The following is a 13,682-nucleotide window of genomic DNA, read 5'->3' as shown; positions in this document are numbered from 1 at the left end:
CCTTTTCTGTCTACTCAAAAAGGAAGGTTTTAACTTTAGCATAGTGAAATTATATATAACAAAACAGTTATCAAGCAAGAATTACAGTTACAGTATCTAGTCTATTTGTATTTGGCAAAATTAAGGAAAATATTTTATCATCTATCCTATATTTGTGAGTCTAAAGTTTCATATCTAATTTATCTTTTATCATAACCAAGGAAAATTATAACTATCTAGTCTTCTACTACATCAAAGACCCCAGAAGGATATAATATTACCTAAGTAAACAGGAAGTACATGGCAAGCAACTTCCATAACTCTAGAAATGACAGAAACATCTGGCTGCCTGGACAGTCACGCAAAGTTCCTCTGCAGTGTTGGGGTATCCATCTTCAGCCTACAGGCGTTGAGTCTCTCACACAGCTTTCAGTGAAGCAGGAAATTTTAAGGACTGTTCCGCCCATTCTGGCAAAGTTCGTCAGTTGCTTCTCCTTGTGTCCTGTAGAATGTCTGGCAGTTTCTTTTGAGAAGCAGGAAAAGTCCAGTGGTCACCTTCCTATGGGTCCTGCATGTCCAGTTTATACAGCATCCTGTCAAGCAGTCGAGGCATGGGCAATTTTTTTGCCCAGAGCTAACTTTTTGCCACAAAGAAAGCAAACGCCATAATGAGTTTCTTTGAAGTAATCGGTGTTGCCAGGAGCAGATGTGTTTCATTATCCAAAAAAGTCTAAGTTTTTAAAACATTTTAAATGCCATATTCTGTAGATCTTTGAAGTGTTTGAAGATTATCTATCTAGTTGAAATATATCTTGGTATACCTAAAAAACTAACATGACTATAAGTTTGATTATCATAGATGACTATTAGTCCGTATTTCTTAATGATAATTTTAAATGAGTTGCATAAACATAATACCTGCCGGGCGTTGGTGGCACACGCCTTTAATCCCAGCACTCGGGAGGCAGAGCCAGGCGGATCTCTGTGAGTTCAAGGCCAGCCTGGACTACCAAGTAAGTTCCAGGAAAGGCGCAAAGCTACACAGAGAAACCCTGTCTCAAAAACCAAAACCAAAACCAAAAAAACAAAACAAAACAAAAAAATACCTGAAACAAGAAGAGAAATACACATACAGTATAACAAAATTGATCTTAAATTTGTATTAATAAACCATACCAATGTGATGTATTTTGAAATTAACAGGGTTTTTTTGGGTTAAAGTAGATTCAGTAATTTACCTTTTTTTCTCATCATTTCTGTATCCTCTCTTCCTTTCTTCTTTTAGAAAGAAATTGACTATGACCAATAACAACTTGTAATCAAACCAACCCCTAAACAAAGACAAACATCCATAGTCCATTTTTTGGGAATGTGGCGTAGTATTCTGGGCTACTTCCTGCTGATTAGGGGAGCTGTTAATCTTAAGGGGATCCTGAGAGAATTCAAGATAAAGGTCAAGTCCTGGGAAGACTGTCTATAACCTTTGTTGATAGATACCATCTGTCAAGGTTCAGGAGGTCTTGCTTTATCATATTTGATCCATCTTAACCTGGAACAAATCCATAGCCTCTTGCTTCCTGTGGAAACAAAAGCAGAACCTCCTTTTCAAAGCAACATATTCTCAGACCAAAATTTTGTAGTCAAGATACCTTTAAAATATATATGTGTGTGTGTGTGTGTGTGTGTGTGTGTGTGTGTGTGTGTGTAAATTTAACTTAGCAGCCTTTACAATCAAATGTCTCTCTGCAGTTAACAATCCCAAAGACAATATGATAATCTGCAGTATCCAGATTCTTTGTGTAATTTCCATCCTTCTGTGGCTTAACTTTTATATAATTCTTATTGTCTCTTTAAAGACTTTATTTTTTAAAACTATTTATTTCTTTATATAACTATATTCATTTTTCTCTCTTCCAAGCCTATGTATATTTTTTACACACACTGTAAAGCATTTAAAGTTTTATTCCATCTGAATCTGCCTTATTGTGACTCTATAATCCTTTTCTGACCAGGAGAGATTTTAAACTGCTAAGCTGTGTGGCTAGGACCAACATGGCAGCCTTGGCTGCTGACTCTGCCCCTTTTGGCTTCCCAACATGGCAGAGGTAACCAAGAGAGTCAGGCTTACTCCACCAACTCTGCGGTCCATGCTGCCACCAGGCAGTGTGCAGCTGGCCCACAAACCTTTTTTGTCTGTATGAGTAAAAGCTAAATTCACCATGCAGCATGCTGTGCAGCTTGGAGACAGCTCTGTGTACTGAGGTGGGAATCTGCCATGCTGTGCTCAAGCCTGAATGCTGCGGCATCTCTGTTCCATGGTCCGCATGAGAGACACAAGAAGGAAGCTGGTTTTTGCTTCATTGTTGCGTGTTTAGAAGCCCCTTTTAAACTCTTTTAGGCCTTATGGAAATTCAAAAGCCCCAAGTTGGTACACCAAATGTAGTGAAAGATTTCCTGTGTCCCACTCGGCCTGTGGTAGGGACAAATCTCTCTCACCCACCGTCCCACAGCCACTTATAAAATAATCACTCAGAGGCTTAATACTAATTACAAACCGCATGGCCTATGGCAGGCTTCTTGCTAGCTAGCGCTTTCATCTTAAATTAATCTATGTATCACCACGTGTTCTGTGGCTTTACCTGCGTCCCATCACATGTTGCTCCTTGAATGGCGGTTTGGCGTCTCCCCCGACTCTCCTTTTTCCTCTCACTGTCTCACTTGGATTTTCCACCTGGCTCCATCCTGCCCTGCCATAGACAAATGCAACTCTATTTATCAACCAGTCAGAGCAACACATATTCACAGCATACGGAAAGACATTCCATAGCATGACACTTCAGAGCAATGAGCTTTTGTAGATAATTTTTTTTTACCTAAATAGTTAGCTTTTGGGGGAGCTGGTGCAAATATTTTACATTTTAGTTTTCAATCCACTATTAGTATATAAAGTATTTGTGTGTTTATGTGGTGTATACATGTTCATGTGTCTTCAAGGTGCATGTGCCTGTATGTGGAAGCCAGAGGTCTTCCTCTATCATTTCCACTATATACATATTTGGAGGTAGGGTCTTGTTATGTAGCCTTCGCTGGCCTGGAACACTCTATGTAGGCCAGGTTGGTCTTGAGCTCACAGAGATCTGCTTGCTTCTGTCTCCTGTGTGCTGAGATTAAAAGTATGTCCCACCACACTGGGTTTCACTTTTATTAACAAGAAATCTTTGGCTTTATTTTGTGTATTGTGCACCACATGTGTGCCTGGTTCCTGTAGAGGTCAGAGGAGAGCATCAGATCCTCAGTAACTAGAATCAGATAGTTGTGAGCTGCCATGTGGGAACTGAACCCAGGTCCTCTGTAAGAGCATCAATGTTCTTAACTGTTGAACCAACTCTCATCCACCTTGGTTTTTTTTTTTTTTTGGACAGGGTCTATCAGTGAATCTGGGGCTCACTGATGCAGTCAGACCGCCTGGCTACTGAGCTCTAGGGGTCCCGCTGTCTCCATCTCTCCAGCTCTGGGATGCATGCCACCATGTTTGGCATTTTATGTGTGTGCTGGCAGTCAAATCTAGGTGCTCACGCCTGCATGGCAGTGACTTTATCAGAGTCACCTCCCCAGAACAGCTGATGTTTTGTGTTGAGAGTTATGTTCTTTAACCCACCAGTTCTAGATTTGTTCTAACAGATTCCTTGGGTTTTCTGTATGGGCAGAAAGTATCGTTTCCACATATGCGAGAGTTTTTATGCTTGGGTTTTGTTCCAATCTATATTACTCCCTCCCTCCCGACTTTTCCTGCCTCCACTGGCTAAGACTTCCTGTACTTCACTGAACAGGTATAGTGAGAGTGCACAGTCTGCCCTTAGTCATAGTCTTAATGGAGGTACAGTCTTGGGGAAGCATTCAGCCTTTGCAAAAGCTGTAGGTTTTGACTAGGTCCTTTATCTTGCTGATGAAAGATCCTTTAACTCCTAGTTTGGTGAAATTTATTTTTCATGAACATTTGATTTTTAGAAATGTTCTACATCAGCCAACTGTGTTGGTTTGAAAGAAAATCGGAGTGACACTATTAGGAGGTGTAGTTTTATTGACGTAGTCTGGCTTTGTGGAGGAAGTGTGTCACTGTGGGGGTGGGCTTTGAGGTCTCTTTTGTTAAGCTTTGTTCAGTGTGATGCTCAGACTACTTCCTGTTGCCTGCCAGATGTAGGAATCTCAGCTATTTCTCCAGCACCAGGTTGGCCTGCATGTTGCCATGTCTCACCATGGTGATAATGGACTGAACCTCTGAAATGTAAGTAAGCCACCCCAATTAAATGTTTCCTTTTATAAGAGTTGTGGTCATGATGTCTCTTCACAGCAATAGAAACCCTAAGACAGCCAACATATTCATGTGGTCTTCCTTCTTTAGGCTGTTAAAATAACAGATTATATTGACTTTCAAATATTAAGCCAGTCTTATACTTTCTGAAGCAAACATTGCTTGGCCATGATGTATCATATGTGCGCACATGTGTGTATATGTTATATATACACATGTACATACACATATGCACGCCTGAATGAATATTCAACTTCTTAATGGTGCGTTGGAGGTTTTGCTTGTCTTATAAGGGACAACGGCCTGCAGTGTTCTTGTAATGCCTTTGCTTTGGGTCTCATGGTAACAATGACCTCCTAAAATGAGATGACACCTGAACTTCTTCATCGCTATTCAGCCCTCTTTACTTTAGTTTGGAATTTGTTGACTTCATTCAGTTCTGGTCATATTATATTATCTCATAAAATTATAAATTTATACAATCTGTCATTATGTTCTTGTATTCTTCTACTGTCTGTGGAGAATGTGACAGAGGACAGAGATGTCCTGCTTTCCAGTCTGGATGCTGATAACTTGTGTCATCAATCTTTGGTTTTGTCAGACTTGCTAAAAGTTTGCCAGTTTTATTGTCACAGGAGGTATTTTTGGATATTTTCTCCATTGTTCTATTTTACTCATTTTTGTATTCTTTACTTCCCCCCTTCTGTTTCTTTGAGAGTATGTTGCTGGTGCATCCCAGATCTCATGTAACCCGGGCTGGCCATGAGCCTGCAGAACCAGGCTGGCCTCTACCTCCCAAGTGCTGGAGTACATATGTGCTCCACCACATGCAACCCTTCAGGTTCCTTAAAGTGAAAGCTGAAGTTCTGTTGTTAAATGTATAAACAATCATAATTTTAAATTTTAAATCACATTTATTTATTGTTTGTTTGTTTGTATATGGGTGTGGGTGTGTGCCGCAGTACACAAATGGAGATCCGAGAACAACTTTCAGGAATTGGTTCCTTTCCACTGTGCAGGTCCTGGGGATTGAACTCAGGATGTCAGGCTTGGCAGCAGGGCCCTTTAGCCCCTTGAGCCATTTTGCTCACACAAAAACAGAATTCTTTTTTTCCCCTTTCCTTGTTTTGGTTTTTTGAGATAGGGTCTTTCAATTATGTAGCTCTGGCTGCCCTGGGAGTTGCTATGTAGACCAGGCTGGCCTCAAATTCACAGAGATCTGCCTGCCCCTACCTCCCGAGTGTTGGGATTAATGGCATGAGACACCATACTCAGCTAACAATTATAATTCTTAACGAACAAATTCCTTTATCCTTCTGAACTTGCCCTCACACACACACACACAATGTAAGCCTTGCCACGAGCTACACCTGCAGGCCTGGACTCTCCCCCGTCACTTTCTCTGAAGTCTACTCTGTTTGACATTCTTTTCATGTGAGTTTGCATACGACATCTTTTCCTATTTAATTTCTATGTCATATTTGAAGTATGCTTTTCATTAGACAGCACATATGGTCATGGGTTATTTAGTTGGTACACTGAAGTCAGTTATATGTTACTGGGGTCAGTTACATGGTAATTTAATATTCTTGTTACATATTTGGGCTAAGGCCAGCAATTTTACCATTTGTTTTTGGTTTGAGGCCACTCAATCCTGTTTCTCTTATCTTGCCTTAGTGTTCACTGTATCTCTTGAGATTTTACTATACCTCTGTCCAGTTCTAGTGGTTGCTGGAGGATCCCCTAGGGTAACTTTTCACTATCTACTGAGAAGCATGTATTACCACTGTAAGCTGAGCGTGAAGACCTCATCCCCTATATACCCTTCTGAGCATAGAACGCCTCTAAGCATCAAAGCCCCATCAGACACTGCTGAGTTTTGCTTTTGAGGGAACTGTCTGAATTACCGAACATTCGCCATTGCTGTGGCTTTCCCCCGACCCCACCTTAGTTCATCCCCTCACAGTGGTGTTTCTCCTTTGTTTAAATCTTTCTTCAGCGATTTACAGAGCATGTCTTAGGCAACAGTCTCTTTCCATTCTCACCGGATGTTCACTTCACCTCAATCCTACAGGATTTTTGTGCTGCATGTAGAAATCCACAGTGAGCTGGAGTTTTTATTTCTTTCAGCACTTTAAAAGATATTTTCCTACCTTCATAGTTTCTTAAGAAAAAAAAAAAACCCACCACTGGGCCTGGGGAGGCGGTTTAGTGGGTCACCTCTCCCACCCCCTTATATCTTACTGGCTCAAACTTGGCCTAGTGGCCTTGGGCCAGGGAAGCCCCAGGCAGTGATGTGTTTAGAATAGCACCTCATGTGACAAGAGGAATGGAATGTCCCATCAGGTGATCAGATTAGAAATGATCTCTGAGTACATACAACGCAGTCTCTAGAACTCTAACTAGATGGCTGCTACGTAGCTGGAAGACACACACACACATACACACACACACACACACACACACACACACACACACACGACAGACACACACACACACACATAACCACACACACACACACACACACACACACACACACACACAGTCCACAAGATTCAACTAACACAGCAGCAGAAATATTCAGACTTAAAAGGCTGAAGTTCCCAGATGAAATGAGGTAACTCTGTACCCGAAAATAAGAAACAAAATTCTAGGCTGGCACGCGGCTCGGTGGCAGAGCACTTACGCATTCAGCCCCAGGACCACTCTTCCTCACAGATAAGTGAAATACAGAAAAACTCTACTAAGAGTAAACTGCTCACTAAAGTGTGTTCATAGACATTTCTGCTGAGATAACAGATGTTTATTGATGCTCATAATCTAATCAATGCCTAATGCCTGTACTTCCCTTTAATATCCTAATATAGCCTTTGAGATACTAGACTAGGCTGGCACAAAGCCATACTCTGTGTTCACACAATGGTGTTCACAGTACTATCTACTATTATTTCTTTTTATGTGCTCACTCTGCTGAAGGTGGGCAGTAAATAATTTAGTCAAAGTAATTTAAAATATTGCCCTCTGAGACTATGGTCTTTATGCATTGCACTGACTCATTGGTGTCTTTGTGTCTCCGACATAGGGCTATATATCCCATTATTATGGTTGGTTTTTAAGTCAACTTGCCACAAATTACACATTACTCCCTTGAGTAGGGAGCCTCACCTGACGAACTATCCTAATCGATAAGGTGAGGCCCACCCGCCCAGACTGTGGGTGGCACCCTCAGGTGGCAGCCTGGATAAACAAAGGGTATTTCAGTGCTCTCCCTGTTGTTGTTTCGAGACAGGGTTCTTCTGTGTTGTTGATGTTGGTGTTGTTGGTGCCTGTCCTGGATCTCTTTCTCTGTAGCCCAGGCTGGCCTCGAACTCACAGAGATCCGCCTGCCTCTGCCTCCCGAGTGCTGGGATTAAAGGCATGTGCCACTACTGCCGACCAAAGGGTATTTCAGAAGGGAGTTCACTCTCACCTTTTGCTGGCTTGGCCTCCCTCTTGCCACCAAGTTGATAAGCCCTGCTGCCGCTGCCGCTGCCGTGGCTGCCGTGGCTGCCTACTCTTTGCTAACAGGAGAACCAGCATTTCCAAGCTTTCATCGTGGAATAGGGACCGGTGGCTATTCCAGAACCATCATACTCCTGGTACCAGACTGAGATTACTGAGGCTGACCTTGTGGACTAAGTGCCCCCCCCCCCCCAGTGAGAGACAGTTGGCACTACTCTGACTGTTGAAGCGCCCAGCCTCAGTCATACTACGCTGGGACACCTGGCGGCCACGACAGAGAAACCCATAGCAAAGCCACTCAGAACTGGAAGGCGTTCTTTAACTTCACTAGATTTCAGCATGATGATTGTTTAGGCATGTTCTCTAGAGGACAGAACCAAGGGGCAGAGATCAGGGTTGATCAGGTGAGCTTTAAAATAGGAACAATGGCAGATCATACCCGAGACACTGAGAACTCAGGATTTGGTCCGTGAGGCTGAGTGCTTCAACACTCAGAGATCTCCTGCCTCCTGAGCACAGGGTACAGGAACGGGCCACCATGCGTGGTGAAACAATAGCACTCTTCCCGATTCTGGAAACTTGAAAACTGTGAAGAAAACTTAGTTGCTAGTGACAGAACTGAGGGAAGAGGCCCGGGCAAGTCACGACCAGAACAGCCCCAACTGTGCTAACGTCGGAACGACCCCGCAGGATTACCCAAATGATCTGGCTTTAGAGACGGCTCCTGTGACTTTTTTCTCTGAGACATGGCAGTGCCTTAGTCCCCAGGATCTAGGTGGTGGCCTTCCTCTCTTACTGACTCATGTTACCTGTAATAAGCATCACTGCCGGGGACAGTCTGGACAAGTCTCCACTGCTGGCACTCCTGGTCGCCACCTATCTGGGGGCAGGGATCTGTTTGCCTCCCTCACTGATGCCTGAGGACCAGACCACAGGTACTATGTTCTTCCTATCAGACACACCTAAGATAAAGAGCACACATTAGGCACAGTAAGATTAACAATAATAAAATAAAGCAAGTTCAACTCCATGCAACCCCACAAAAGTGAGGCAATTGTGATCTCTCTGTCCAAGTGCTAACCAGGCCTGGCCCTGCTTAGCTTCTGGGATCGGACAAGATGAGGTACATTCAGGGCGGTATGGCCACAGACTGGTCTCTCATAACATAACGGACTGTACTGTACTCACCCGTCTTGTGGTATGAGGTGATACAACACTGATATGACAAGATCGAATGGGGGATGACTTAGCACTTGTCACGAGCTGTGGCAATCCCTTGGTAGTTCAAGGTGACTACAAGTTCAACTCAGAGTGAATTCAAGCTCAATTTTGTAGCACAAAACTCTATTTCCTTCTTTACAGTTTGTTTGTTTTTCTGAGACAGGGCCTAGCACAGCCCAGGCTGGAACTAACTGGGCAGGGAAGATGACCTTCAACTCCTGATCCTCCTGCCTCCACTTACCAAGTACTGTGCTGTCCTGCATGAACCATCATGCCTAGCCTTTACAATTTCAGACAAAAGACTTGTACTTTAGTAACTTGGGCACACAGTGTTTTTCTTTCCTTACAAAGTCAAGAGTTTTTGTCTTATCACTTCAAGGAAGCACGCCATGGCTTCTCTTTGCCATATTCTAATTGTCAGAATCACTACTGATGAACACTGGGGCCACTGCTAAGCAGATCTTAAACACAGGCACTCACAGCACCTTAACAGCTGATGATAACCCAGACAGACAAAGAGATGGAGGCAAACCTGAAGAAGGCCTCCCTTCATTCTTTCAGTGACTTGTTCTAGGTTGACTTTAAGGTCAGGAATGGAGGCGCATGGCACCTTCCAGCACTCAGGAGGCAGAGGCAAGTGAATTGCAAGTTCCAGGATAGCCTCGGCTATCCTTGTCTCAAAAAGATCACTAATTTTAAGATGGCAAACATTGTAGCTTCCATAATTGGGAGACTGGGAGGTAGGCAAATGGCTAGTTGCTAAGGGAAAACAGCATCTGGATCGTGGACGTGCAGGATGAAGGGATGATTCACGACCTGTGAAGGATGGGGCAGGAGGCAGGAGATTCTGCCATGCTGTGCAGAATGGTGCATAATTTACAACTTACAAATCATTTATTTCTGGAACTTTCAATTTAACATTCCAGACTGAGTTGAGCGTGGGAAATGAAACCACATACAGTGAAATGTAGATGTCCAACTATATGCAGCAGAGTGAACATTTAGTCTTCCCAGAAAAAGGAAGAGAGACTCTGAAAGAATTTAGTAATCTCGAGGCTGTCATTTCTGAGCCCTGAGACAAGGAGGCTTCGTCTAGTTTTCAGAAGGCAGGGCCTGCAGAGGGCCGCGAGGCCTTTGCAGGGGCCTGCATGAGCTGGCTTAAGTTTACTACTCAAAGACAGTGCAAAATGGATGGATGCAGGGACCAGGTCATGATGTTGAAGTACTCGAAAATGTCACCTTGAGGTGTGGAATCTGAGGCCTCTGTGTAGAGGAAATTCTTCTCTGGCTGTGCTCTGGGTGGTTATTGAGTGTTCCTAAGAGTAATAAGCAGGAGAAGGGTTGGTTTCACCAGTCAGTATCCGACTTCCATCTGATCAGCTTTTGTTTCCGTTGTAAAACCCGGGTCTTCTAATTTAAATCCCCACCAAATGTACCTTCTTTCTCACAGAACTGGGGCTGTCTTGAAACCAGAAACCTAAGTACAGACTTTCAATCAAACCCTGGTCTTCCCTTCTATACCCTTCCACTGATGTGGTACCTCCAGTTTATGAGCCTTTCTGCAGTTGTAAAGTGTAAGCTGTTACCCTCACCCGACTCTCAAGTACTGGGAAATTAACACATGGCCCTGTACATAATAGTTAAGTGCTCTGCTGATGGCCCTTTAAGATTTTATTTTTACACAGGATCTAAGTTGCCCAACTGGTCTTGAATTTGTCATTCTTCTGCTCAGCCTCCAGAGCAGTTTGGGAACACAGGCCTATACCACCATACCCAGCCTAAATTCTTTACTTCTGACAGCCCTGTGTGTTGTGGGACATTTGTACACTGTGTGAAGGTATACTGCTGGGACGGGTTAATAAAAAGCTGAGTGGCCAATAGCTAGGTAGGAGGTATAGGCAGAACTTCCGGGCAGAGAGAGAACTCTGGGAAGAAGAGTGGAGTCACCAGCCAGACACAGAGGATGCAGTGTGGGAAGCGCAGAGAGATGAGGTAACAAGCCACACAACAGAACGTAGATTAAAATGAATGGGTTACTTTAAGTTATAAGAGCCAGTGGGACAAGCCTAAGCTAGGCTGAGCTTTCATAATTAATAATAAGTCTCCATGTCATTATTTGTGAGCTGGTAGCCCAAAGAAAAATCTGTCTACACCTTTGCACTCTGCTTAGATCCCCTTTCTTTTTTCCAGTAAGACTATTTTAACATCTCTCATCCACTGCCGTCTCTTCCCCACTCTTGGGGCTTGAGGGCTTTGCATTTTCTCAGTTTAGACAGCTTTCACAGGAAACAAACCCATGTTTAAGTGTCTCAGGCTGATTCATTTTTTAAATTGAGAATTTTGGCTAGTGAGGTGGCTCAGCAGGTCAGGTGTCTGCCACCAAGTTGACAAGTGACCCAAATCCAATATCCAGAATGTGCATGGTGGAAGGACGGAATCAAATCCTGAAAGCTGTCCTCTGATGAACACACACATGTGCCTAGAAACAAGTGTCAAAGGACTATTTTAAAATCTATGACATAACTACGGAGTATTTAACATGAACAATGTTCATAGTATATTCCTTTCTTTTCAGTATCTTTGGTTTTCCTGGTTGAAAAGGAAAAAATATATTTTAGGGCTTATTTTTTTTTTCCCCAAAAGTAAAGCATGTTCATTTGATGATAATCCAAATGATAATCAAGTGAGGCCCTCATAAACCTTAGCCTCCAAACAGGCTGCCTTCTGCTCCTCTATCAAATGTGTCATTTACTGATTCCATATCAATAAAAATATGATAGAAAAACACCAGGATAACACTAAGATATTAATAGATGTTAACTCTGACAGGGGGATTCATGATTTCTCCTTACAAGCACTTTCTCATATTTCTGTTCCCCACTACTTCTTAGTCATTGTGTATGAGGGTGTGGACAGAGGGGACAAACTTCAGGAGCTGCTTCTCTTACTCCACCACCCGGAACCTGGGCCTTGAACTCAGGGGGTCAGGCTCAGCAGCACGGCCTTCTCCCACTGCGTGATTTCACTCATCCTTTCAAACATTTCTAACTAAACACACTACTATTATTATTTTTTTAAACAATTTTAGAAAAGTAGCCCTCATAATCTAAAAATAATTGTGTGTGTGTGTGTGTCTGAGCCGAGAGCGACTTTCCTGGGACTCGTGTTACAGTGGTTTTGAGCTGCCCTACGTGGGTGCCAGGAACCAAACTGGTTCTAAGAGCAAGAAGCACTCCTAACCACTGAGCCATCTCTCTACTCCGCAAAACCTCGCAATCTGAAATTAAAAGGCTTGGGCTTAAAATACACACTAGCTGGTAGAACTTGTCTTTTGCATTTTCTCATTAAAAATTCAAGAATGGTGGAGTTAAAGGTTCTGATGTCTACAAATAAGAGATCTTAAAATTCTCATTATGGCTAAATGGGTAAATATAATTTAAGTATAAAGTTTTCATCAGTTATATAATTAATGTTAAACCAGACGAGGACATAAGCTTCAAGCATTTCATAAATGAGCATCCTCCTAGTTTTTTTGTTTGTTTGTTTTGTTTTTTCCTTTGCTCATTATTTAACTAGTTAGTCTGGAAATGTCTGACCTGAAGTCTTATGTGGCTTCCAGGCATCCGAAGTTTTATTCTCCCCAAACTTTGTGATTCTTATCTGCTGTCTGAAACTATAAACAATATAGTTTTATGTCAAACTTACTAATTAATCCCTATGAAATTTTTTAGTCAAAGAAAACAGTATAATCTCGTTGCTTTACTTCAATTTTTTTTCCCCTGTTGGGGACTGAACACAGAGCCTTTAGCCTGGATACAGACAGCTCTGTCACTGAGCTAACACCACAAGCCACAGACTGTTAACACCCCGCATTCTGCATTCGCAAACCAAGCCTCCCTATCTCACTTCAGCCGGGCGTGGCCGCACAAAGCTGTAATTGTGCACTCAAGAAACCGAGGTCGACAGCAGGCCAAGGTCCATGTGTGTGTCCTGGGTTACACAGCAATAAGCCCCGTCTCAAAAACAGATCCACCAGCATGTCTACTCAAACGTCGGACTAACGCCTCAAAGCCCACCCCATCCGTTTGGAACGGTAACCCCCGCAGAGCTGGTGATCCACCTTCATCCCACAGAGCTCGGTTGGCCCAGTTGGCTTCCCAGCAGTCCGGGGTCTGGCCGGAGCGCTCCCCGCGGTGCTCCGGGCCCATCAGGGGCCGCCCGCCTGCAGGCCCTGACCCCGCCTCGCCCCGGCCCCGCAGCGCGAGGACGCGGACGCCCCGGGGCGGTCACGCCGGTCGCCGCCCTGACTCGGTCACGGCACACACACCCGGCCCCGACAGGCGCCAAGCGCGCCCTGGCCGGGCCGCTCTGCGCACGCGCACAGTCGCTGAAGCGGCCGCTCTAGGCACGCTGTGTCCTCCCGCCTCGTTGGCAGGGGCGTTCACGCTGCCCGCCCGGGCCGCTGGAGCGGGAAGGCTGTCCCCGGTGTGTCCCCACGCTCTCCTCACACCTCCTCCGCGCAAACACGGCGCAGGATGCGCTCCCTCGAGCGGGACGCGGGACCGCTCTTCCCCAGAAGGCTACCCGCCCACCCTCGGCGGCCACGGCCTCCGCCCGTGGCCCACAATCCCCCGGCGCGGCGCGGGGGCGTGTTTCCGGTGACGGGGCT

The 13,682-nt window shown here is 44.3% G+C and overlaps 1 long non-coding RNA gene across 2 annotated transcripts; it reads right to left on the bottom strand.

Moving 5' to 3' along the window:
- Window positions 1–2,025: 2,025 nt before the first annotated feature.
- Window positions 2,026–13,229, bottom strand: LOC119088623. Of its 2 annotated transcripts, XR_005092295.1 has the most exons (4): window positions 13,134–13,229; window positions 10,253–10,329; window positions 8,602–8,754; window positions 2,026–2,287 (listed from the first exon to the last, which is right to left on the bottom strand). It is a non-coding gene; the product is annotated as an uncharacterized LOC119088623 (long non-coding RNA). The 2 variants fall into 2 exon arrangements; XR_005092294.1 differs by lacking the exon at window positions 13,134–13,229 and having other exon boundaries at window positions 10,253–10,896.
- Window positions 13,230–13,682: the final 453 nt, after the last annotated feature.

This window comes from Peromyscus leucopus, chromosome 10 (assembly GCF_004664715.2).
Source record: "Peromyscus leucopus breed LL Stock chromosome 10, UCI_PerLeu_2.1, whole genome shotgun sequence".
NCBI lineage: Eukaryota > Metazoa > Chordata > Mammalia > Rodentia > Cricetidae > Peromyscus > Peromyscus leucopus.
This window is presented reverse-complemented; position numbering and strand designations above follow the sequence as displayed.